Here is a 24,411-nt window from a genome sequence, read left to right on the forward strand (position 1 = left end):
GTCCAGTCATCTGGAAGCACCTCTAAACCACCCAGAGTCTGTCTCAGCTCCTCCCTGAAAACTAAACGACATTCTTCCTTTTTCAACTTCCACCACTTTGTCCGCTGCTCTGCCTTAGTCCTCCTTATCTTCCTCACCACCAGCATCATTTTACACACCACCATCCTGTGTTGTCTGGCTACACTCTCCCCTACCAATGCTTTACAGTCACTGATCTCTTTCAGATTACAACGTCTACACAAGATGTAGTCTACCTGAGTGCTTCTCCCTCCGCTCTTGTACGTCACCCTATGTTCCTGCCTCTTCTGAAAGAAAGTGTTTACTACAGCCATTTCCATCCTCTTTGCAAAGTCAACCACCATCTGACCTTCTGCGTTCCTGTCCTGAACACCAAACCTGCCCATAACAGTCTTATCACCTCTGTTCCCTTCACCTACATGCCCATTGAAATCTGCACCAATGACAACTCTCTCACCTCTGGGGATGCTCTGCATCACTTCATCTAACTCACTCCAGAATTTCTCCTTCTCTTCTAACTCACATCCTACCTGTGGGGCATAACCACTCACAACATTGAACATCACCCCTTCAACTTCCAGCTTCAGACTCATCAACCTGTCTGATACTCTTTTCACCTCTAGAACATTCCTCACAAAATCCTCTTTCAATATAACTCCTACTCCATTTCTCTTCCTATCTGACCCATGGTAAAACAACTTGAACCCTGCTCCTAAGCTTCTAGCCTTGCTACCTTTCCACCTGGTCTCCTGGACACACAGTATGTCCACCTTCCTTCTCTGCATCATGTCGATCAACTCCCTAGCCTTCCCTGTCATAGTACCAACATTCAAAGTCCCTACTGTCAGTCCTACATTCTTAGCTTTCCTCTTCTCTCTTTGCCTACGAACACACCTTCCTCCTCTTCTTCTTCGTCTTCGACCAACAGTAGTCCAATTTCCACCGGTACCCTGTAGGTCAACAGCACAGTTGGTTAGCGACTGTCTTTTGGTTTGTTTATTTCTATCAGGCTAGCTAGCACTTTCTGTGGGAAATGGCTTATTTTGTTTATTATGTTGGCCTTGGTTCGCCCTGAGTTGTAGTGTCATGTTTTGTTTGACACTTTCTTTCGTTTAAAATAAATATCATTCTGTTGGAACATCTCGATCCTGGATTTTGGTTTGGGGATCGGAGAGGGAACATGCTAATTTATCTTTGTATGTTGCACCCTGACCCCCTAGACAGGGGCGTAACAGACCTGTACAGTTATAGTACTTTGTACTTTGCAACATTTATCTTCTTCTTAGCAAGTGTCATGCATTCTGCTTCTCCAGCGTTTTTAAGAGCTGTTGATGATGTCAAATGCAGCTTACGGCCACACCGCTCTCTAAGCGCCCGATCACGTCCGATCTCGGCAGCCAAATAGAGCCGGGCCTGGTTAGTACTTGGTAGGAAGACAGCCTGGGAATACCAGGTGCTGTAAGCTTTTTTGCTTGGGTTTACGGGCAGCACAAGCTGGTGTTACTGCCTATTTATTCATAGAAATTGTTCTATATTTTCATCAAATTTTGTTCTTTCATTGCTGTTTTGCTACTTTATTGGTTTGTCAACCATCGTGCTTCATTACTAGTAGACCATGTTACGGTCCTGGCCATATGTGTTGTTTTTATTTTGTTGTTCTTATAGGTGCCCTGCCTGATTGGCCGGATTGGGGGGCAGTACAGGAAGCTGATTGGTCCATCCTACAGTTCCTGGAGTTTTAAAAGTACGGTTCCCAACAGCTAGCGAGGCTCTTTCTGGCAGCAGCACCTGTTTGCTGTTCTTGGTTTCCAAACCTTATTTAGCATTTTTGAAATATTAGGTTTTGTGTCGTGGTTTTGTTTATAAATTGTATATTTTGTAAATAGTATTAGATCTGTAGGGGTGAACTGCCATTTTCTTTTGATTGTTTTCTCTTGTTTTCACAATAGGGAGTTAGGGTTAGCGACTGTCTTTTGGTTTGTTTATTTCTATCAGGCTAGCTAGCACTTTCTGTGGGAAATGGCTTATTTTGTTTGTTATGTTGGCCTTGGTTCGCCCTGAGTTGTAGTGTCATGTTTTGTTTGACACTTTCTTTCATTTAAAATAAATATCATTCTGTTGGAACATCTCGATCCTGGATTTTGGTTTGGGGATCGGAGAGGGAACATGCTAATTTATCTTTGTATGTTGCACCCTGACCCCCTAGACAGGGGCGTAACAGACCAGTACAGTTATAGTACTTTGTACTTTGCCACATTTATCTTCTTCTTAGCAAGTGTCATGCATTCTGCTTCTCCAGCGTTTTTAAGAGCTGTTGATGATGTTAAATGCAGCTTACGGCCACACAGCTCTCTAAGCGCCCGATCTCGTCCGATCTCGGCAGCCAAATAGAGCTGGGCCTGGTTAGTACTTGGTAGGAAGACCGCCTGGGAATACCAGGTGCTGTAAGCTTTTTTGCTTGGGTTTACGGGCAGCACAAGCTGGTGTTACTGCCTATTTATTCATAGAAATTGTTCTATATTTTCATCAAATTTTGTTCTTTCATTGCTGTTTTGCTACTTTATTGGTTTGTCAACCATCGTGCTTCTTTACTACTAGACCGGTACCGTTTTAGTACTTTGCCACATTTATCTTCTTCTTAGCGAGTGTCATGCATTCTGCTTCTCCAGCGTTTTTAGGAGCTGTTGATGATATCAAATGCAGCTTACGGCCACACTGCTCTCGAAGCGCCCGATCTCGTCCGATCTCGGCTGCCAAATAGGGCCGGGCCTTGTTAGTACTTGGTAGGAAGACCGCCTGGGAATACCAGGTGCTGTAAGCTTTTTTGCTTGGGTTTACGGGCAGCACAAGCTGGTGTTACTGCCAATTTATTCATAGAAATTGTTCTATATTTTCATCAAATTTTGTTCTTTCATTGCTGTTTTGCTACTTTATTGGTTTGTCAATCATCGTGCTTCATTACTAGTAGACCATGTTACAGTCCTGGCCATATGTGTTGTTTTTATTTAGTTGTTCTTATAGGTGCCCTGCCTGATTGGCCAGATTGGGGGGCAGTGCAGGAAGCTGATTGGTGCATCCTACACTTCCTGGAGTTTTAAAAGTACGGTTCCCAACAGCTAGCGAGGCTCTTTCTGGCAGCAGCACCTGTTTGCTGTTCTTGGTTTCCAAACTTTATTTAGCATTTTTGAATTGTTAGGTTTTGTGCCGTGGTTTTGTTTATAAATTGTATATTTTGTAAATAGTATTAGATCTGTAGGGGTGAACTACCATTTTCTTTGGACTGTTTTCACATTTGGGAGTTAGGGTTAGCGACTGTCTTTTGGTTTGTTTATTTCTATCGGGCTAGCTAGCACTTTCTGTGGGAAATGTTCGTTTAAAATAAATATCATTCTGTTGGAACATCTCGATCCTGGATTTTGGTTTGGGGATCAGAGAGGGAACATACTAATTTATCTTTGTATGTTGCACCCTGAACCCCTAGACAGGGGCGTAACAGACCAGTACAGTTATAGTACTTTGTACTTTGCCACATTTATCTTCTTCTTAGCAAGTGTCATGCATTCTGCTTCTCCAGCGTTTTTAAGAGCTGTTGATGATGTCAAATGCAGCTTACGGCCACACCGCTCTCTAAGCGCCCGATTGGAGGAGGACAGGGGTATGGTCTTTCTGAGTCAGTGTGCTTTCAGGAAGGGACACGTATGTGAGCTGCTTCGCGTTTGACGTGCATTTTTCGTTTTCGTATTAGTGTTTGGCCTATCCAGTGTAGTGCGTTTGAGTTTGTATTCATTATTTTTATGAAACCCCCCGGCGGAGTTTCTCCGTTCGGGGGCGCCTTTATTTTTTGTGGTTTTTCTAGTTTTTGAACTTTTTTGGGTTTTCTTTTTCGCGCGATTTCTGATAGACTGCTCATAATGGAGAACGGCAGAGGCATGCGAGAAGAAGAAGCCTGTTTAACAGTGGCTGGAAAGAGTGGAAGGAGAAGAATGGATACGGAGAAAATTGGCGTCTATGGGGAAAGCGCATGGAGAGGGAATGAGCTGGAGCTGGCGGAGGAGACGAGGAAGTCGCTGAATAAGGGTGTCAAGCAGATTGAGAAAAGAATGGAGATTGCAAAGGAGCGGCCTGGACGGAGAATGGAGAATGACTGTTTGGCGGCAGATGAGAGACAACAGGGAGAACGGGTAAGCACGCGATCGGAGCCGGGTGGAGCGACAGAGACACGGAAAGAAATGCGGTATGATAGGGACTTGACTGTATTGGCTGAGGTGGTGGGAGAAGAGAAAGTTAAGACAATGGAACTGCTGAGAGCAATGCGTGATGTGTGTGGAGGCATCGTTGCATTGCGTGAGACGGGGCCGAATAAATATGAGGTGACGGTCAAGAGCGAAGCTGGAAAGAAAAGACTTTTAGATGGATTTAAAGTGGGTAGAGCAGTGGTGATGGTGAAAACTTTAGTTATCGATGAATTGGTGGTGTCATTTTTGAATTTGCCTGCCTATATTGCGGATGAGGACATTTTAGAAAAACTGGATGTGTGGGGAGTGAGAGCAATCTCTCCTATTAAAAGACGGTTGTGGCCTGGGACTGACGTGGCGGACGGAACAAGATATGTAAAAGTTAAATTTAATGAAACTGTGCAGTCATTACCATATTCCTCGAAATTTATGACGGCCACAGGGCCAGAATACTTCAGAGTTATTCATAATAATCAAGTTAAAGTGTGTAGGATGTGTTTACAGCCTGGGCATATAGTTAGAGATTGCCCAGATTTCACATGCTTTAAATGCAATAAACAGGGTCATTATGCACGTGAGTGTGATGCCTGGGTGCACAGGTGTGTTGCGTGCCATGCCCCAGCGGAGCAATGTAATTGCCATAATGCAGGTGAAGGGGAAGGGGAGGTAGACCGGGACTCCATCTCTGATGATGAGTGGAGTAATGTCAGGCCTGCAGAGGAGCCAGCCCTGGGTAGCAAGACAGAGAGTGGGAATGAGCTTGGAGATGAGGTGGTGTCACAGAGTGCTGACTTGTTGGTGCAAGAGGGCATAAGAAATGAGGGGGTCGATGAGCTAGGATCCAGTATGGATCATGTGCTGGCGGACTGGAGCGGGGATGCGGCGAGTCGCCCTGAAGGGGGCTGGCTAGGCTCACCACGGCCTGAGCCGAATGAGCCTCACTCTCAAAATGAAATAGAGTCCACCACTCGAATACCCACTTCTGATGTAGCCCTGCTGGCTCCCCAGGCTAGTAGCGTGGACTCAGATTTAGAGATGGATGTCCAATGGGTAAAACGGGTCAGGAAGAGGGCACAGCAGGGTAAGCCAAGTGGAACTGAGGGAGGGTATAGAAATAAAGGTAAGAAATATGCCAAAAAATGACAGGGCCGATTTTAGTTTTTTTTCTGGGAATGCTGCTTCTCTCTCAAAATTTGAATGGTCTTAAAAACTTTGAGAAAATTGAACAGCTTTGCGGGAAAATGCTGTGTGACATCCTGTGCGTCCAGGAATGCAGGTGGACCTCTGAGACAATAAAAAGCATAAAGTGCTTTTGGAGAGGGGATCTTTTTTATTCTCTCTCCCCAGACAAAACTGCAGGGGTAGCAATCTTTGTAAAGCCTGGATTGTTTGAGAGTGTCCTGCAAATTTCTAAGGATGATCAGGGAAGGCTACTGGTGATTGATGTAATTGAACAGAGTCAGAGATATAGAATTGTGAATTTATATGGGCCAAATAGGGAAGGAGAGAGGAGGGTTTTTTTCAGGCGCTGTAAAAGATGGACAGATGATCGCTCGGTGGTGATAGGGGACTGGAATTTGACACTGGCTAGGATAGATGTGGGTGTCAACAATAAATTTAAGAATGACACTAGTAGGTCGGCTGTGTTTGAATGGATGGAAGAGTGTGACTTGATGGATGCATGGAGAGTACTGAACCCCGGTACCCGTGCGTATTCGCGCAGGCAAGTGGTGTTGGGCAGGCTGAAACAATCTAGAATAGATTTGTGCTTGCTAGCGTCAGGTTTGGTTACGGTTTTAAATAACTGTAAATATGAGTTTTGCACTTGGAGTGATCATGCCTCTCTGAGAGTGGCTCTAGGGGAGGGCAGGGTGCAGAGGAATGGGGGCTTGTGGTGCTTTAATTCAAGCCTCTTAGAGGATGGATTTTTTAGAGCAAAAATGGAGTCTTTTCTCTCTGCTCTATGTGATCAAAGTGAGTTTGTGGTTGACATCATTGAGTGGTGGGAGCGCACTAAGTTAAAAATCAAGAAGCGCTGCATCGCATTGAGCAGAGAGAAAAGACAAAGAGAGAAAAGAGAGGAGGATGAGCAGAGGGACCGCCTGAAAAAGGAGCTTGAGTTGGTTGAGGCTGGGTGTGGACATCCGTTGGAGACGTATCTTGTGCTGAGGGAGCAGTTGAGACAGCTGGATGAGAGAAAATGCGGGGGTGCAATGATCCGCAGCAAAGCGCAGCATATGTTGAAAGGTGAGCGCTGTACTGCATTTTTTCTGGGTTTGGAAAAGAGGAAACAGACCAAAACATATATTTCTGAAATAAAGGACTCGGAGGGTAACACACATACTGATTCAGTGGATATTTTACAAACCGTGCAAGATTTCTATTCCAATTTGTTTAGTAGGCAAAAGATATCACAGATAAAGTTAAATCAAGTACTTGGGAAAATTAGCTGCTCCCTCAGTCACGAGGATGCGGCTTTGTGTGATGAAAACATCCAGCTGGAAGAAGTGAAAGAGGCAATCTTAGCCCTGAATACATCAAGGAGCCCAGGTTCGGACGGTCTCTAAGCTGAATTCTATCAGCATTTCAGTTACCTGCTTGCCCCTGTCCTCTGCAGACTGTTTTTGGCCATACAGGAGGAGGGCAGGTGCGCAGAGTCCTTCATGAGGGGAGTGATCACTCTAGTGTATAAAAATAAAGGGGAAAAATCTGACCTAGCAAACTATAGACCAATTAGCCTGCTCAACACTGACTATAAGATCCTGACTAAGGTACTGGGTTTTAGGCTCAAAGGAGTGATCGGCTCGATAATTGGGCCTACCCAGACTTACAGTATTCCTGGGAGGGATATTGCTGACTGCATCCTGTCAACAAAGTTGTCTTTTGAAAATCTAATGATGACAGGGGGCATATACCTCAGTGTTGACTTGGAGAAGGCATTTGACAGGGTCAGTCATGAGTTTCTCTTTGGATGTCTGGGGGTTTTTGGGTTCGGCCCAATTTTTCGAGAATGGGTGAAGTTGTTGTACAGCCGGGCTACTAGTGTCGTGAAATGTAACGGCCTCTTAACAGATCCTTTCCCCCTAGAGAGATCAGTAAGGCAGGGATGTCCGCTGTCTGCTATGCTATATGCAATTGTAGCAGAGCCTCTTGCACAATCCATTATAACCGATCCGCTTATCAAGGGGATAACATCTCCCAAAGGTAATGAGTTCAAAATAGCTCAGTATGCGGATGATATAAGTATTATGGTTAAGGATGGTGAGAGTTTACAACAGGTGCTAAAGCACCTTGAAGCATATGAGCAGGCGGCGGGAGCGCGAGTTAATAGGGAGAAATCCAGCCTTATTTGTGGGCCCGGGTCTGCTCTAGGGGATGTGGGTCTGAATTTTAAAAGGGGTGAGACTGAGGTCAAGCTACTTGGGATATATATTTGTCCTCAGCCGCTGGTCAGCGTCCGCAAAACCTGGGAGGAGAGGCTCGCGTGGTGTAGGTCCAGGCTTGGGCTGTGGAAGATGAGAGGTCTTGGGCTGAAGGGAAGAGTGGTCATTATAAACTCCATAATAGTGCCGGGGCTGGTCTATGCCATGCAGGTCTGTCACCTGCCGGGCGATGTACTGTCCGGGCTGTGCAGCGCTATCAGCGGTTTCTTGTGGAAAGGCAAGGCCTTCACTATTGCTCACAAGACACTAGTTGGGCCATACGCAAAAGGGGGTTTGAATCTCTGTGATTTGAAAACCAAATTAATATCTTTAAGACTGAAACTTTTTAAAAAATGGCTATATGATAAGACAGATTATATTTGGAAGGACTACTTGGACGCAGAGATAAGGAGGAGGGGTGCGTGTGGGGAGTACAATTTATGCAGCAGTGCGCTGGCACGGCCTGTGGCAGATGCAGACCCACTTTTCCAGGAGGCCGCTGAGGCGTGGGTTCAGGTCTTGCCACATCTAGAGTGCAAATTGATTTCGAAAGTAGATGTACTTAAGCAACCAATCTTTGGTAACCCGCGTCTCGGTGGCCGGGAGAGATTCCTGGTTAGCCGGGGGGCCTTAAATGGGGTGTTTCACCAAATTGGGGATGTTCTGGACCAGACAGGGGCCTTAAACCCTCTGGAAGTCCTTAAAAAAGTAAGAAGGACAGGTGTGAACATCAGATGGGCCAAGGTGTTACATTTCTGTACAGATATCTGTCAGAGAATGCCACTGGAATGGAGGGAGAAGTTGCAGGAAGCAGATGGTGAGCTGGTGGGGGATGGCAGAATTGATTTTTCACTCTCCTGTGATCTCAAAAATAGGGATTTCAAAGATTTACAGTCAAAATTTTGGTACAAGGTTCTAACTGACAAGATATTCAAACAGCCCACAGCAAACTCCTCATGGTCGCATGTGTTCCCTACCCGACCCACTTCTACAATCTGGACTAATATGCATGATAAATGGCTCCCCCCTGCGATAGCTAATACAAATTTCAGACTGCGTCACAGGAGAGTGCTTGTCTCTGTCGTCCTACACCAGATCAGTAAGCACACATATGTGAGAACATGTGCGGTCTGCGGGATGGAGGATGAGGATTTTAATCACTTGTTGTTGTGCTGTGCGGTCACACAAAAATTCAGGAATTGGGTAAAAAGTTTATTAAGAAATAAGTGTAAGGTGACTGGTTTGGAAGGTGAGGCATGGGATTGGGTGTGGTGTTTTGGGTTAGACAAGGGACATACAAAAATAAATGTGGGGTTAGTGAATTTCTTGTTGAGTGTAGCTCGTCATGTTGTGTATATAGCCAGGAATTATGCATTGTATGAAGGGAAAAAGATGAAGAGGGTGTTGATTTTTCAAAATATGGTGTCACATTATTTGAGTATTCTGTTTTCGGTTGATAATGAGGGGTTTCTCATTAAATGGGGGGTAAAAAATGATTTATGTGTGTTAGATGGGGAGGGTAGATTGCACTTTGATTTTGGGTGAATTTTATTGACCTATTATTGTATATGTATTTGTATGTATGTATGTGTGTGTGTATATATATTTATATATATATAAATATATATATATATGGGTATGTGTATGTGTATATGAATGTATATGTGTATAATGTATGTGTGTGTGTGTTTGTATATATGTTTGTATGTATATATGTATATATATAGATATGGATGTATATAGAGAGGTATATGTGTGTAAAAGTATGGGTGTATATATATAGATCTATATATATATATAGATATATAGATCTATATATATATAGATATATATAGATAGATAGATATATGACAGGTTTACAATGTGTGGTTATGGTTATCCCCCTATATTTATAAATATATGTATTTACATTAGAGAAATAGATCTTGCTTTAAGTTGTTTAATTTAGTTGAAAGGCCTATGGATGTAATGTTTTGTTTACTTATCTCTGTATATACCTAATTTCTTTTTGTAAAGTGTATTTTTGATAATAAAAAGATAAAAAAAAAAAAAAAAAAGAAGCGCCCGATCTCGGCCGATCTCGGCAGAAAATAGGGCCGGGCCTTGTTAGTACTTGGTAGGAAAACCGCCTGGGAATACCAGGTGCTGTAAGCTTTTTTGCTTGGGTTTACGGGCAGCACAAGCTGGTGTTACTGCCTATTTATTCATAGAAATTGTTCTATATTTTCATCAAATTTTGTTCTTTCATTGCTGTTTTGCTACTTTATTGGTTTGTCAACCATCGTGCTTCATTACTAGTAGACCATGTTACGGTCCTGGCCATATGTGTTGTTTTTATTTTGTTGTTCTTATAGGTGCCCTGCCTGATTGGCCGGATTGGGGGGCAGTACAGGAAGCTGATTGGTCCATCCTACACTTCCTGGAGTTTTAAAAGTACGGTTCCCAACAGCTAGCGAGGCTCTTTCTGGCAGCAGCACCTGTTTGCTGTTCTTGGTTTCCAAACCTTATTTAGCATTTTTGAATTGTTAGGTTTTATGCCGTGGTTTTGTTTATAAATTGTATATTTTGTAAATAGTATTAAATCTGTAGGGGTGAACTGCCATTTTCTTTGGACTGTTTTCACATTAGGGAGTTAGGGTTAGCGACTGTCTTTTGGTTTGTTTATTTCTATCAGGCTAGCTAGCACTTTCTGTGGGAAATGGCTTATTTTGTTTATTATGTTGGCCTTGGTTCGCCCTGAGTTGTAGTGTCATGTTTTGTTTGACACTTTCTTTCGTTTAAAATAAATATCATTCTGTTGGAACATCTCAATCCTGGATTTTGGTTTGGGGATCGGAGAGGGAACATGCTAATTTATCTTTGTATGTTTCACCCTGACCCCCTAGACAGGGGCGTAACAGACCAGTACAGTCATAGTACTTTGTACTTTGCCACATTTATCTTCTTCTTAACAAGTGTCATGCATTCTGCTTCTCTAGCGTTTTTGAGAGCTGTTGATGATGTCAAATGCAGCTTACGGCCACCCCGCTCTCTAAGCGCCCGATCTCGCCCGATCTCGTCCGATCTCGGCAGCCAAATAGGGCCGGGCCTGGTTAGTACTTGGTAGGAAGACCGCCTGGGAATACCAGGTGCTGTAAGCTTTTTTGCTTGGGTTTACGGGCAGCACAAGCTGGTGTTACTGCCTATTTATTCATAGAAATTGTTCTATATTTTCATCAAATTTTGTTCTTTCATTGCTGTTTTGCTACTTTATTGGTTTGTCAACCATCGTGCTTCATTACTAATAGACCATGTTACCGTCCTGGCCATATGTGTTGTTTTTATTTTCTTGTTCTTATAGGTGCCCTGCCTGATTGGCCGGATTTGGGGGAAGTACAGGAAGCTGATTGGTCCATCCTACACTTCCTGGAGTTTTAAAAGTACGGTTCCCAACAGCTAGCGAGGCTCTTTCTGGCAGCAGCACCTGTTTGCTGTTCTTGCTTTCCAAACCTTATTTAGCATTTTTGAATTGTTTGGTTTTGTGCCGTGGTTTTGTTTATAAATTGTATATTTTGTAAATAGTATTAAATCTGTAGGGGTGGACTGCCATTTTCTTTTGATTGTTTTCTCTTGTTTTCACATTAGGGAGTTAGGGTTAGCGACTGTCTTTTGGTTTGTTTATTTCTATCAGGCTAGCTAGCACTTTCTGTGGGAAATGGCTTATTTTGTTTATTATGTTGGCCTTGGTTCGCCCTGAGTTGTAGTGTCATGTTTTGATTGACACTTTCTTTCGTTTAAAATAAATATCATTCTGTTGGAACATCTCGATCCTGGATTTTGGTTTGGGGATCGGAGAGGGAACATGCTAATTTATCTTTGTATGTTGCACCCTGAGCCCTTAGACAGGGGCGTAACCGACCAGTACAGTTATAGTACTTTGTACTTTGCCACATTTATCTTCTTCTTAGCAAGTGTCATGCATTCTGCTTCTCCAGCGTTTTTAAGAGCTGTTGATGATGTTAAATGCAGCTTACGGCCACACCGCTCTCTGAGCGCCCGATCTCGTCCGATCTCGGCAGCCAAATAGGGCCGGGCCTGGTTAGTACTTGGTAGGAAGACCGCCTGGGAATACATGGTGCTGTAAGCTTTTTTGCTTGGGTTTACGGGCAGCACAAGCTGGTGTTACTGCCTATTTATTCATAGAAATTGTCCTATATTTTCATCAAATTTTGTTCTTTCATTGCTGTTTTGCTACTTTATTGGTTTGCCAACCATCGTGCTTCATTACTAGTAGACCATGTTACGGTCCTGGCCATATGTGTTGTTTTTATTTTCTTGTTCTTATAGGTGCCCTGCCTGATTGGCCGGATTTGGGGGCAGTACAGGAAGCTGATTGGTCCATCCTACACTTCCTGGAGTTTTAAAAGTACGGTTCCCAACAGCTAGCGAGGCTCTTTCTGGCATCAGCACCTGTTTGCTGTTCTTGGTTTCCAAATCTTATTTAGCATTTTTGAATTGTTAGGTTTTGTGCCGTGGTTTTGTTTTTAAATTGTATATTTTGTAAATAGTATTAAATCTGTAGGGGTGGACTGCCATTTTCTTTTGATTGTTTTCTCTTGTTTTCACATTAGGGAGTTAGGGTTAGCGACTGTCTTTTGGTTTGTTTATTTCTATCAGGCTAGCTAGCGCTTTCTGTGGGAAATGGCTTATTTTGTTTATTATGTTGGCCTTGGTTCGCCCTGAGTTGTAGTGTCATGTTTTGTTTGACACTTTCTTTCGTTTAAAATAAATATCATTCTGTTGGAACATCTCAATCCTGGATTTTGGTTTGAGGATCGGAGAGGGAACATGCAAATTTATCTTTGTATGTTTCACCCTGACCCCCTAGACAGGGGCGTAACAGACCAGTACAGTTATAGTACTTTGTACTTTGCCACATTTATCTTCTTCTTAGCAAGTGTCATGCATTCTGCTTCTCCAGCGTTTTTAAGAGCTGTTGATGATGTCAAATGCAGCTTACGGCCACACCGCTCTTTAAGCGCCCGATCTCGTCCGATCTCGGCAGCCAAATAGGGCCGGGCCTGGTTAGTACTTGGTAGGAAGACCGCCTGGGAATACCAGGTGCTGTAAGCTTTTTTGCTTGGGTTTACGGGCAGCACAAGCTGGTGTTACTGCCTATTTATTCATAGAAATTGTTCTATATTTTCATCAAATTTTGTTCTTTCATTGCTGTTTTGCTACTTTAATGGTTTGCCAACCATCGTGCTTCATTACTAGTAGACCATGTTACGGTCCTGGCCATATGTGTTGTTTTTATTTTCTTGTTCTTATAGGTGCCGTGCCTGATTGGCCGGATTTGGGGGAAGTACAGGAAGCTGATTGGTCCATGCTACACTTCCTGGAGTTTTAAAAGTACGGTTCCCAACAGCTAGCGAGGCTCTTTCTGGCAGTAGCACCTGTTTGCTGTTCTTGGTTTCCAAATCTTATTTAGCATTTTTGAATTGTTAGGTTTTGTGCCGTGGTTTTGTTTATAAATTGTATATTTTGTAAATAGTATTAAATCTGTAGGGGTGGACTGCCATTTTCTTTTGATTGTTTTCTCTTGTTTTCACATTAGGGAGTTAGGGTTAGCGACTGTCTTTTGGTTTGTTTATTTCTATCAGGCTAGCTAGCACTTTCTGTGGGAAATGGCTTATTTTGTTTATTATGTTGGCCTTGGTTCGCCCTGAGTTGTAGTGTCATGTTTTGTTTGACACTTTCTTTCGTTTAAAATAAATATCATTCTGTTGGAACATCTCGATCCTGGATTTTGGTTTGGGGATCGGAGAGGGAACATGCTAATTTATCTTTGTATGTTGCACCCTGAGCCCCTAGACAGGGGCGTAACAGACCAGTACAGTTATAGTACTTTGTACTTTGCCACATTTATCTTCTTCTTAGCAAGTGTCATGCATTCTGCTTCTCCAGCGTTTTTAAGAGCTGTTGATGATGTCAAATGCAGCTTACGGCCACACCGCTCTTTAAGCGCCCGATCTCGTCCGATCTCGGCAGCCAAATAGGGCCGGGCCTGGTTAGTACTTGGTAGGAAGACCGCCTGGGAATACCAGGTGCTGTAAGCTTTTTTGCTTGGGTTTACGGGCAGCACAAGCTGGTGTTACTGCCTATTTATTCATAGAAATTGTTCTATATTTTCATCAAATTTTGTTCTTTCATTGCTGTTTTGCTACTTTATTGGTTTGCCAACCATCGTGCTTCATTACTAGTAGACCATGTTACGGTCCTGGCCATATGTGTTGTTTTTATTTTCTTGTTCTTATAGGTGCCCTGCCTGATTGGCCGGATTTGGGGGAAGTACAGGAAGCTGATTGGTCCATCCTACACTTCCTGGAGTTTTAAAAGTACGGTTCCCAACAGCTAGCGAGGCTCTTTCTGGCATCAGCACCTGTTTGCTGTTCTTGGTTTCCAAACCTTATTTAGCATTTTTGAATTGTTAGGTTTTGTGCCGTGGTTTTGTTTATAAATTGTATATTTTGTAATTCGTATTAAATCTGTAGGGGTGAACAGCCATTTTCTTTTGATTGTTTTCTCTTGTTTTCACATTAGGGAGTTAGGGTTAGCGACTGTCTTTTGGTTTGTTTATTTCTATCAGGCTAGCTAGCACTTTCTGTGGGAAATGGCTTATTTTGTTTATTATGTTGGCCTTGGTTCGCCCTGAGTTGTAGTGTCATGTTTTGTTTGACACTTTCTTTCGTTTAAAATAAATATCATTCTGTTGGAACATCTCGATACTGGATTTTGGTTTGGGGATCGGAGAGGGAACATGCTAATTTATCTTTGTATGTTGCACCCTGACCCCCTGGACAGGGGCGTAACAGACCAGTACAGTTATAGTAATATCAAATTTCATCAAATTTTGTTCTTTCATTGCTGTTTTGCTACTTTATTGGTTTTTCAACCATCGTGCTTCATTACTAGTAGACCATGTTACGGTCCTGGCCATATGTGTTGTTTTTATTTTGTTGTTCTTATAGGTGCCCTGCCTGATTGGCCGGGTTGGGGGGCAGTACAGGAAGCTGATTGGTCCATCCTACACTTCCTGGAGTTTTAAAAGTACGGTTCCCAACAGCTAGCGAGGCTCTTTCTGGCAGCAACACCTGTTTGCTGTTCTTGGTTTCCAAACCTTATTTAGCATTTTTGAATTGTTAGGTTTTGTGCCGTGGTTTTGTTTATAAATTGTATATTTTGTAATTCGTATTAAATCTGTAAGGGTGAACAGCCATTTTCTTTTGATTGTTTTCTCTTGTTTTCACATTAGGGAGTTAGGCTTAGCGACTGTCTTTTGGTTTGTTTATTTCTATCAGGCTAGCTAGCACTTTCTGTGGGAAATGGCTTATTTTGTTTATTATGTTGGCCTTGGTTCGCCCTGAGTTGTAGTGTCATGTTTTGTTTGACACTTTCTTTCGTTTAAAATAAATATCATTCTGTTGGAACATCTCGATACTGGATTTTTGTTTGGGGATCGGAGAGGGAACATGCTAATTTATCTTTGTATGTTGCACCCTGACCCCCTGGACAGGGGCGTAACAGACCAGTACAGTTATAGTAATATCAAATTTCATCAAATTTTATTCTTTCATTGCTGTTTTGCTACTTTATTGGTTTTTCAACCATCGTGCTTCATTACTAGTAGACCATGTTACGGTCCTGGCCATATGTGTTGTTTTTATTTTGTTGTTCTTATAGGTGCCCTGCCTGATTGGCCGGGTTGGGGGGCAGTACAGGAAGCTGATTGGTCCATCCTACACTTCCTGGAGTTTTAAAAGTACGGTTCCCAACAGCTAGCGAGGCTCTTTCTGGCAGCAACACCTGTTTGCTGTTCTTGGTTTCCAAACCTTATTTAGCATTTTTGAATTGTTAGGTTTTGTGCCGTGGTTTTGTTTATAAATTGTATATTTTGTAATTCGTATTAAATCTGTAGGGGTGAACTGCCATTTTCTTTGGATTGTTTTCACTTTGGGAGTTAGGGTTAGCGACTGTCTTTTGGTTTGTTTATTTCTATCAGGCTAGCTAGCACTTTCTGTGGGAAATGGCTTATTTTGTTTATTATGTTGGCCTTGGTTCGCCCTGAGTTGTAGTGTCATGTTTTGTTTGACACTTTCTTTCGTTTAAAATAAATATCATTCTGTTGGAACATCTCGATACTGGATTTTGGTTTGGGGATCGGAGAGGGAACATGCTAATTTATCTTTGTATGTTGCACCCTGACCCCCTGGACAGGGGCGTAACAGACCAGTACAGTTATAGTACTTTGTACTTTGCCACATTTATCTTCTTCTTAGCAAGTGTCATGCATTCTGCTTCTCCAGCGTTTTTAAGAGCTGTTGACTATGTCAAATGCAGCTTACGGCCACACCGCTCTCTAAGCGCCCGATCTCGTCCGATCTCGGCAGCCAAATAGAGCCGGGCCTGGTTAGTACTTGGTAGGAAGACCGCCTGGGAATACCAGGTGCTGTAAGCTTTTTTACTTGGGTTTACGGGCAGCACAAACTGGTGTTACTGCCTATTTATTCATAGAAATTGTTGTATATTTTCATCAAATTTTGTTCTTTCATTGCTGTTTTGCTACTTTATTGGTTTGTCAACCATCGTGCTTCATTACTAGTAGACCATGTTACGGTCCTGGCCATATGTGTTGTTTTTATTTTGTCGTTCTTATAGGTGCCCTGCCTGATTGGCCGGATTGAGGGGCAGTACAGGAAGCTGATTGGTCCATCCTACACTTCCTGGAGTTTTAAAAGTACGGTTCCCAACAGCTAGCGAGGCTCCTTCTGGCATCAGCACCTGTTTGCTGTTCTTGGTTTCCAAACCTTATTTAGCATTTTTGAATTGTTAGGTTTTGTGCCGTGGTTTTGTTTATAAATTGTATATTTTGTAAATAGTATTAAATCTGTAGGGGTGAACAGCCATTTTCTTTTGATTGTTTTCTCTTTTTTTCACATTAGGGAGTTAGGGTTAGCGACTGTCTTTTGGTTTGTTTATTTCTATCAGGCTAGCTAGCACTTTCTGTGGGAAATGGCTTATTTTGTTTATTATGTTGGCCTTGGTTCGCCCTGAGTTGTGTCATTTTTTGTTTGACACTTTCTTTCGTTTAAAATAAATATCATTCTGTTGGAACATCTCGATCCTGGATTTTGGTTTGGGGATCAGAGAGGGAACATACTAATTTATCTTTGTATGTTGCACCCTGAACCCCTAGACAGGGGCGTAACAGACCAGTACAGTTATAGTACTTTGTACTTTGCCACATTTATCTTCTTCTTAGCAAGTGTCATGCATTCTGCTTCTCCAGCGTTTTTAAGAGCTGTTGATGATGTCAAATGCAGCTTACGGCCACACCGCTCTCTAAGCGCCCGATTGGAGGAGGACAGGGGTATGGTCTTTCTGAGTCAGTGTGCTTTCAGGAAGGGACACGTATGTGAGCTGCTTCGCGTTTGACGTGCATTTTTCGTTTTCGTATTAGTGTTTTGCCTATCCAGTGTAGTGCGTTTGAGTTTGTATTCATTATTTTTATGAAACCCCCCGGCGGAGTTTCTCCGTTCGGGGGCGCCTTTATTTTTTGTGGTTTTTCTAGTTTTTGAACTTTTTTGGGTTTTCTTTTTCGCGCGATTTCTGATAGACTGCTCATAATGGAGAACGGCAGAGGCATGCGAGAAGAAGAAGCCTGTTTAACAGTGGCTGGAAAGAGTGGAAGGAGAAGAATGGATACGGAGAAAATTGGCGTCTATGGGGAAAGCGCATGGAGAGGGAATGAGCTGGAGCTGGCGGAGGAGACGAGGAAGTCGCTGAATAAGGGTGTCAAGCAGATTGAGAAAAGAATGGAGATTGCAAAGGAGCGGCCTGGACGGAGAATGGAGAATGACTGTTTGGCGGCAGATGAGAGACAACAGGGAGAACGGGTAAGCACGCGATCGGAGCCGGGTGGAGCGACAGAGACACGGAAAGAAATGCGGTATGATAGGGACTTGACTGTATTGGCTGAGGTGGTGGGAGAAGAGAAAGTTAAGACAATGGAACTGCTGAGAGCAATGCGTGATGTGTGTGGAGGCATCGTTGCATTGCGTGAGACGGGGCCGAATAAATATGAGGTGACGGTCAAGAGCGAAGCTGGAAAGAAAAGACTTTTAGATGGATTTAAAGTGGGTAGAGCAGTGGTGATGGTGAAAACTTTAGTTATCGATGAATTGGTGGTGTCATTTTTGAATTTGCCTGCCTATATTGCGGATGAGGACATTTTAGAAAAACTGGATGTGTGGGGAGTGAGAGCAATCTCTCCTATTAAAAGACGGTTGTGGCCTGGGACTGACGTGGCGGACGGAACAAGATATGTAAAAGTTAAATTTAATGAAACTGTGCAGTCATTACCATATTCCTCGAAATTTATGACGGCCACAGGGCCAGAATACTTCAGAGTTATTCATAATAATCAAGTTAAAGTGTGTAGGATGTGTTTACAGCCTGGGCATATAGTTAGAGATTGCCCAGATTTCACATGCTTTAAATGCAATAAACAGGGTCATTATGCACGTGAGTGTGATGCCTGGGTGCACAGGTGTGTTGCGTGCCATGCCCCAGCGGAGCAATGTAATTGCCATAATGCAGGTGAAGGGGAAGGGGAGGTAGACCGGGACTCCATCTCTGATGATGAGTGGAGTAATGTCAGGCCTGCAGAGGAGCCAGCCCTGGGTAGCAAGACAGAGAGTGGGAATGAGCTTGGAGATGAGGTGGTGTCACAGAGTGCTGACTTGTTGGTGCAAGAGGGCATAAGAAATGAGGGGGTCGATGAGCTAGGATCCAGTATGGATCATGTGCTGGCGGACTGGAGCGGGGATGCGGCGAGTCGCCCTGAAGGGGGCTGGCTAGGCTCACCACGGCCTGAGCCGAATGAGCCTCACTCTCAAAATGAAATAGAGTCCACCACTCGAATACCCACTTCTGATGTAGCCCTGCTGGCTCCCCAGGCTAGTAGCGTGGACTCAGATTTAGAGATGGATGTCCAATGGGTAAAACGGGTCAGGAAGAGGGCACAGCAGGGTAAGTCAAGTGGAACTGAGGGAGGGTATAGAAATAAAGGTAAGAAATATGCCAAAAAATGACAGGGCCGATTTTAGTTTTTTTTCTGGGAATGCTGCTTCTCTCTCAAAATTTGAATGGTCTTAAAAACTTTGAGAAAATTGAACAGCTTTGCGGGAAAATGCTGTGTGACATCCTGTGCGTCCAGGAATGCAGGTGGACCTCTGAGACAATAAAAAGCATAAAGTGCTTTTGGAGAGGGGATCTTTTTTATTCTCTCTCCCCAGACAAAACTGCAGGGGTAGCAATCTTTGTAAAGCCTGGATTGTTTGAGAGTGTCCTGCAAATTTCTAAGGATGATCAGGGAAGGCTACTGGTGATTGATGTAATTGAACAGAGTCAGAGATATAGAATTGTGAATTTATATGGGCCAAATAGGGAAGGAGAGAGGAGGGTTTTTTTCAGGCGCTGTAAAAGATGGACAGATGATCGCTCGGTGGTGATAGGGGACTGGAATTTGACACTGGCTAGGATAGATGTGGGTGTCAACAATAAATTTAAGAATGACACTAGTAGGTCGGCTGTGTTTGAATGGATGGAAGAGTGTGACTTGATGGATGCATGGAGAGTACTGAACCCCGGTACCCGTGCGTATTCGCGCAGGCAAGTGGTGTTGGGCAGGCTGAAACAATCTAGAATAGATTTGTGCTTGCTAGCGTCAGGTTTGGTTACGGTTTTAAATAACTGTAAATATGAGTTTTGCACTTGGAGTGATCATGCCTCTCTGAGAGTGGCTCTAGGGGAGGGCAGGGTGCAGAGGAATGGGGGCTTGTGGTGCTTTAATTCAAGCCTCTTAGAGGATGGATTTTTTAGAGCAAAAATGGAGTCTTTTCTCTCTGCTCTATGTGATCAAAGTGAGTTTGTGGTTGACATCATTGAGTGGTGGGAGCGCACTAAGTTAAAAATCAAGAAGCGCTGCATCGCATTGAGCAGAGAGAAAAGACAAAGAGAGAAAAGAGAGGAGGATGAGCAGAGGGACCGCCTGAAAAAGGAGCTTGAGTTGGTTGAGGCTGGGTGTGGACATCCGTTGGAGACGTATCTTGTGCTGAGGGAGCAGTTGAGACAGCTGGATGAGAGAAAATGCGGGGGTGCAATGATCCGCAGCAAAGCGCAGCATATGTTGAAAGGTGAGCGCTGTACTGCATTTTTTCTGGGTTTGGAAAAGAGGAAACAGACCAAAACATATATTTCTGAAATAAAGGACTCGGAGGGTAACACACATACTGATTCAGTGGATATTTTACAAACCGTGCAAGATTTCTATTCCAATTTGTTTAGTAGGCAAAAGATATCACAGATAAAGTTAAATCAAGTACTTGGGAAAATTAGCTGCTCCCTCAGTCACGAGGATGCGGCTTTGTGTGATGAAAACATCCAGCTGGAAGAAGTGAAAGAGGCAATCTTAGCCCTGAATACATCAAGGAGCCCAGGTTCGGACGGTCTCTAAGCTGAATTCTATCAGCATTTCAGTTACCTGCTTGCCCCTGTCCTCTGCAGACTGTTTTTGGCCATACAGGAGGAGGGCAGGTGCGCAGAGTCCTTCATGAGGGGAGTGATCACTCTAGTGTATAAAAATAAAGGGGAAAAATCTGACCTAGCAAACTATAGACCAATTAGCCTGCTCAACACTGACTATAAGATCCTGACTAAGGTACTGGGTTTTAGGCTCAAAGGAGTGATCGGCTCGATAATTGGGCCTACCCAGACTTACAGTATTCCTGGGAGGGATATTGCTGACTGCATCCTGTCAACAAAGTTGTCTTTTGAAAATCTAATGATGACAGGGGGCATATACCTCAGTGTTGACTTGGAGAAGGCATTTGACAGGGTCAGTCATGAGTTTCTCTTTGGATGTCTGGGGGTTTTTGGGTTCGGCCCAATTTTTCGAGAATGGGTGAAGTTGTTGTACAGCCGGGCTACTAGTGTCGTGAAATGTAACGGCCTCTTAACAGATCCTTTCCCCCTAGAGAGATCAGTAAGGCAGGGATGTCCGCTGTCTGCTATGCTATATGCAATTGTAGCAGAGCCTCTTGCACAATCCATTATAACCGATCCGCTTATCAAGGGGATAACATCTCCCAAAGGTAATGAGTTCAAAATAGCTCAGTATGCGGATGATATAAGTATTATGGTTAAGGATGGTGAGAGTTTACAACAGGTGCTAAAGCACCTTGAAGCATATGAGCAGGTGGCGGGAGCGCGAGTTAATAGGGAGAAATCCAGCCTTATTTGTGGGCCCGGGTCTGCTCTAGGGGATGTGGGTCTGAATTTTAAAAGGGGTGAGACTGAGGTCAAGCTACTTGGGATATATATTTGTCCTCAGCCGCTGGTCAGCGTCCGCAAAACCTGGGAGGAGAGGCTCGCGTGGTGTAGGTCCAGGCTTGGGCTGTGGAAGATGAGAGGTCTTGGGCTGAAGGGAAGAGTGGTCATTATAAACTCCATAATAGTGCCGGGGCTGGTCTATGCCATGCAGGTCTGTCACCTGCCGGGCGATGTACTGTCCGGGCTGTGCAGCGCTATCAGCGGTTTCTTGTGGAAAGGCAAGGCCTTCACTATTGCTCACAAGACACTAGTTGGGCCATACGCAAAAGGGGGTTTGAATCTCTGTGATTTGAAAACCAAATTAATATCTTTAAGACTGAAACTTTTTAAAAAATGGCTATATGATAAGACAGATTATATTTGGAAGGACTACTTGGACGCAGAGATAAGGAGGAGGGGTGCGTGTGGGGAGTACAATTTATGCAGCAGTGCGCTGGCACGGCCTGTGGCAGATGCAGACCCACTTTTCCAGGAGGCCGCTGAGGCGTGGGTTCAGGTCTTGCCACATCTAGAGTGCAAATTGATTTCGAAAGTAGATGTACTTAAGCAACCAATCTTTGGTAACCCGCGTCTCGGTGGCCGGGAGAGATTCCTGGTTAGCCGGGGGGCCTTAAATGGGGTGTTTCACCAAATTGGGGATGTTCTGGACCAGACAGGGGCCTTAAACCCTCTGGAAGTCCTTAAAAAAGTAAGAAGGACAGGTGTGAACATCAGATGGGCCAAGGTGTTACATTTCTGTACAGATATCTGTCAGAGAATGCCACTGGAATGGAGGGAGAAGTTGCAGGAAGCAGATGGTGAGCTGGTGGGGGATGGCAGAATTGATTTTTCACTCTCCTGTGATCTCAAAAATAGGGATTTCAAAGATTTACAGTCAAAATTTTGGTACAAGGTTCTAACTGACAAGATATTCAAACAGCCCACAGCAAACTCCTCATGGTCGCATGTGTTCCCTACCCGACCCACTTCTACAATCTGGACTAATATGCATGATAAATGGCTCCCCCCTGCGATAGCTAATACAAATTTCAGACTGCGTCACAGGAGAGTGCTTGTCTCTGTCGTCCTACACCAGATCAGTAAGCACACATATGTGAGAACATGTGCGGTCTGCGGGATGGAGGATGAGGATTTTAATCACTTGTTGTTGTGCTGTGCGGTCACACAAAAATTCAGGAATTGGGTAAAAAGTTTATTAAGAAATAAGTGTAAGGTGACTGGTTTGGAAGGTGAGGCATGGGATTGGGTGTGGTGTTTTGGGTTAGACAAGGGACATACAAAAATAAATGTGGGGTTAGTGAATTTCTTGTTGAGTGTAGCTCGTCATGTTGTGTATATAGCCAGGAATTATGCATTGTATGAAGGGAAAAAGATGAAGAGGGTGTTGATTTTTCAAAATATGGTGTCACATTATTTGAGTATTCTGTTTTCGGTTGATAATGAGGGGTTTCTCATTAAATGGGGGGTAAAAAATGATTTATGTGTGTTAGATGGGGAGGGTAGATTGCACTTTGATTTTGGGTGAATTTTATTGACCTATTATTGTATATGTATTTGTATGTATGTATGTGTGTGTGTATATATATTTATATATATATAAATATATATATATATGGGTATGTGTATGTATGTATGTATGTATGTATGTATGTATGTATGTATGTATGTATGTGTGTGTGTATATATATTTATATATATATAAATATATATATATATGGGTATGTGTATGTGTATATGAATGTATATGTGTATAATGTATGTGTGTGTGTGTTTGTATATATGTTTGTATGTATATATGTATATATATAGATATGGATGTATATAGAGAGGTATATGTGTGTAAAAGTATGGGTGTATATATATATATCTATATATATATATAGATATATAGATCTATATATATATAGATATATATAGATAGATAGATATATGACAGGTTTACAATGTGTGGTTATGGTTATCCCCCTATATTTATAAATATATGTATTTACATTAGAGAAATAGATCTTGCTTTAAGTTGTTTAATTTAGTTGAAAGGCCTATGGATGTAATGTTTTGTTTACTTATCTCTGTATATACCTAATTTCTTTTTGTAAAGTGTATTTTTGATAATAAAAAGATAAAAAAAAAAAAAAAGAAGAAGCGCCCGATCTCGGCCGATCTCGGCAGAAAATAGGGCCGGGCCTTGTTAGTACTTGGTAGGAAAACCGCCTGGGAATACCAGGTGCTGTAAGCTTTTTTGCTTGGGTTTACGGGCAGCACAAGCTGGTGTTACTGCCTATTTATTCATAGAAATTGTTCTATATTTTCATCAAATTTTGTTTTTTCATTGCTGTTTTGCTACTTTATTGGTTTGTCAATCATCGTGCTTCATTACTAGTAGACCATGTTACAGTCCTGGCCATATGTGTTGTTTTTATTTAGTTGTTCTTATAGGTGCCCTGCCTGATTGGCCAGATTGGGGGGCAGTGCAGGAAGCTGATTGGTGCATCCTACACTTCCTGGAGTTTTAAAAGTACGGTTCCCAACAGCTAGCGAGGCTCTTTCTGGCAACAGCACCTGTTTGCTGTTCTTGGTTTCCAAACCTTATTTAGCATTTTTGAATGGTTAGGTTTTGTGCTGTGGTTTTGTTTATAAATTGTATATTTTGTCAATAGTATTAAATCTGTAGGGGTGAACTGCCTTTTTCTTTGGACTGTTTTCACATTAGGGAGTTAGGGTTAGCGACTGTCTTTTGGTTTGTTTATTTCTATCAGGCTAGCTAGCACTTTCTGTGGGAAATGGATTATTTTGTTTATTATGTTGGCCTTGGTTCGCCCTGAGTTGTAGTGTCATGTTTTGTTTGACACTTTCTTTCGTTTAAAATAAATATCAGTCTGTTGGAACATCTCGATCCTGGATTTTGGTTTGGGGATCGGAGAGGGAACATGCTAATTTATCTTTGTATGTTGCACCCTGACCCCCTAGACAGGGGCGTAACAGACCAGTACAGTTATAGTACTTTGCCACATTTATTTTCTTCTTAGCAAGTGTCATGCATTCTGCTTCTCCAGCGTTTTTAAGAGCTGTTGATGATGTCAAATGCAGCTTACGGCCACACCGCTCTCTAAGCGCCCGATCACGGCAGCCAAATAGAGCCGGGCCTGGTTAGTACTTGGTAGGAAGACCGCCTGGGAATTCCAGGTGCTGTAAGCTTTTTTGCTTGGGTTTACAGGCAGCACAAGCTGGTGCTACTGCCTATTTATTCATAGAAATTGTTCTATATTTTCATCCAATTTTGTTCTTTCATTGCTGTTTTGCTACTT

General features: G+C 43.0%; 9 pseudogenes; all 9 read left to right on the plus strand.

Moving 5' to 3' along the window:
- Window positions 1–1,364: 1,364 nt before the first annotated feature.
- On the plus strand, window positions 1,365–1,483 carry LOC137112595 (5S ribosomal RNA; annotated as a pseudogene).
- Window positions 1,484–2,350: 867 nt separating this feature from the next.
- Window positions 2,351–2,469, plus strand: LOC137112503 (5S ribosomal RNA; annotated as a pseudogene).
- Window positions 2,470–2,720: 251 nt separating this feature from the next.
- On the plus strand, window positions 2,721–2,839 carry LOC137112677 (5S ribosomal RNA; annotated as a pseudogene).
- A 7,847-nt stretch (window positions 2,840–10,686) lies between these two features.
- On the plus strand, window positions 10,687–10,815 carry LOC137112690 (5S ribosomal RNA; annotated as a pseudogene).
- Window positions 10,816–11,682: 867 nt separating this feature from the next.
- LOC137112629 (5S ribosomal RNA) lies at window positions 11,683–11,801 on the plus strand (annotated as a pseudogene).
- An 867-nt stretch (window positions 11,802–12,668) lies between these two features.
- On the plus strand, window positions 12,669–12,787 carry LOC137112994 (5S ribosomal RNA; annotated as a pseudogene).
- An 867-nt stretch (window positions 12,788–13,654) lies between these two features.
- LOC137112995 (5S ribosomal RNA) lies at window positions 13,655–13,773 on the plus strand (annotated as a pseudogene).
- A 2,280-nt stretch (window positions 13,774–16,053) lies between these two features.
- Window positions 16,054–16,172, plus strand: LOC137112889 (5S ribosomal RNA; annotated as a pseudogene).
- An 8,020-nt stretch (window positions 16,173–24,192) lies between these two features.
- Window positions 24,193–24,301, plus strand: LOC137112734 (5S ribosomal RNA; annotated as a pseudogene).
- The last annotated feature ends 110 nt before the right edge of the window (window positions 24,302–24,411 follow it).

This window comes from Channa argus, unplaced genomic scaffold (assembly GCF_033026475.1).
Source record: "Channa argus isolate prfri unplaced genomic scaffold, Channa argus male v1.0 Contig014, whole genome shotgun sequence".
Lineage (NCBI taxonomy): Eukaryota > Metazoa > Chordata > Actinopteri > Anabantiformes > Channidae > Channa > Channa argus.